This window comes from Nerophis lumbriciformis, linkage group LG04 (genome assembly GCF_033978685.3).
Source record: "Nerophis lumbriciformis linkage group LG04, RoL_Nlum_v2.1, whole genome shotgun sequence".
Taxonomy (NCBI): Eukaryota; Metazoa; Chordata; class Actinopteri; order Syngnathiformes; family Syngnathidae; genus Nerophis; species Nerophis lumbriciformis.
Genome location: NC_084551.2, coordinates 50,515,001 through 50,517,500, shown reverse-complemented (window position 1 = coordinate 50,517,500; position 2,500 = coordinate 50,515,001). Strand labels below are relative to the sequence as shown.

At 33.4% G+C, this 2,500-nt stretch overlaps 1 protein-coding gene across 1 annotated transcript in view; it reads right to left on the bottom strand.

Annotated features, from left to right (window-relative positions):
* The window catches only part of LOC133603496 (neural-cadherin), a 422,478-nt gene that overhangs the window by 410,250 nt on the left and 9,728 nt on the right, over positions 1-2,500 (bottom strand). The gene's annotated exons all lie outside the window — the stretch shown is intronic.

The window sequence follows — 2,500 nt, the reverse complement described above, 5'->3', positions numbered from 1 at the left end:
AGGAATCAACCAACATTGAGTTAGCATAACTCAACTTTTGGGTTAAATAATTAAACCCAAAAGTTTGGTTGGGAACAACCCAACATTAAGTTATCATAACTCAACGTTTGGGTTAAATAATTAAACCCAATAGTTTGGTTGGGAACAACCCAACATTAAGTTATCATAACTCAACTTTTGGGTTAAATAATTCAACCCAATAGTTTGGTTGGGAATAACCCAACATTAAGTTATCATAACTCAACTTTTGGGTTAAATAATTCAACCCAATAGTTTGGTTGGGAACAACCCAACATTAAGTTATCATAACTCAACTTTTGGGTGAAATAATTCAACCCAATAGTTGGGTTGGGAATAACCCTACATTAGTGAGCATAACTCAACCTTTGTGTTGAATAAATTCTATCCAATAGTTGGGTAATGAATCAACCATCATTAAGTTAGCATAACTCAACTTTTGGGTTAAATAATTAAACCCAATAGTTTGGTTGGGAACAACCCAGCATTAAGTTAGCATAACTCAACTTTTGGGTTAAATAATTAAACCCAATAGTTTGGTTGGGAACAACCCAGCATTAAGTTAGCATAACTCAACTTTTGGGTTAAATAATTAATCCCAACAGTTTGGTTGGGAATAACCCAACATTAAGTTATGATAACTCAACTTTTGGGTTAAATAATTCAACCCAACAGTTTGGTTGGGAATAACCCAACATTAAGTTATCATAACTCAACTTTTGGGTTAAATAATTCAACCCAATAGTTTGGTTGGGAATAACCCAACATTAAGTTATGGTAATTTAACTTTTGGGTTAAATAATTCAACCCAACAGTTTGGTTGGGAATAACCCAACATTAAGTTATCATAACTCAACTTTTGGGTTAAATAATTCAACCCAATAGTTGGGTTGGGAATAACCCTACATTAGTGAGCATAACTCAACCTTTGTGTTGAATAAATTCAATCCAATAGTTGGGTTATGAATCAACCAACACTGAGTTATCATAACTCAACTTTTGGGTTGAGTAATTCAAACCCATAGTTTGGGGTGGGAATAACCCAACATTAAGTTAGCATAACTCAACTTGTGGGTTAAATAATTCAACCCAATAGTTTGGTTGGGAATAACCCAACATTAAGATATCATAACTCAACTATTTGGGTAAATAATTCAACGCAATTATTTACCCAAGAAATAATTGGGTAATTTTTTTTCAACCAGTCGAAAGTTGGGTTGAAAAAAATTAACCCAAAATGTTGAGTTAAAATAACGCACATGAGGGGTTCGTCCTTTCCTGAACCAGCGGTTGGGTTAAAATCTGGTTATTTTTTAACCCAATGCAACTCTGAATGGAAAACCAATGCAATCACATCATATTTTAGCAAAAGAAACACAAAACGTAGCTAAATCCCGCAAATATTAGGACAAAAGTGAGCATGTTTGGATTGGACATGGTGTACCTAATGAAGTGGCAAATTCTTATGTTGAATAATGTAAATATTCAAAAGATGATGAATGTTGTCTGCGAGCAGAACCTCACAGAACCAGACAAAGTCCATTTGTGTAAATAGTTTGGCTGGGAATAACCCAACATTGTAGTGAGCAAAACTCAGCTTTGTGTTGCATCAATTCAACCCAATAGTTGGATTATGAATCAACCAACATTGAGTTAGCATAACTCAACTTTTGGGTTAAATAATTAAACCCAAAAGTTTGGTTGGGAACAACCCAACATTAAGTTATCATAACTCAACGTTTGGGTTAAATAATTAAACCCAATAGTTTGGTTGGGAACAACCCAACATTAAGTTATCATAACTCAACTTTTGGGTTAAATAATTCAACCCAATAGTTTGGTTGGGAATAACCCAACATTAAGTTATCATAACTCAACTTTTGGGTTAAATAATTCAACCCAATAGTTTGGTTGGGAATAACCCAACATTAAGTTATCATAACTCAACTTTTGGGTTAAATAATTCAACCCAATAGTTTGGTTGGGAATAACCCAACATTAAGTTATCATAACTCAAATTTTGGGTGAAACAATTCAACCCAATAGTTTGGTTGGGAACAACCCAACATTAAGTTATCATAACTCAACTTTTGGGTTAAACAATTCAACCCAATAGTTTGGTTGGGAATAACCCAACATTAAGTTATCATAACTCAATTTTTGGGTAAAATAATTCAACCCAATAGTTTGGTTGGGAATAACCCAACATTAAGTTATCATACCTCAACTTTTGGGTGAAATAATTCACCCCAATAGTTTGGTTGGGAATAACCCAACATTAGTGAGCATAATTCATCTTTTGTGTTGAATAAATTCAATCCAATAGTTGGGTTATGAATCAACCAACATTGAGTTATCATAACTCAACTTTTGGGTTGAGTAATTCAACCCAATAGTTTGGGCTGGGAATAACCCAACATTAAGTTATCATAACTCAAATTTTGGTTTAAATAATTCAATCTAATAGTTTTGTTGGGAATAA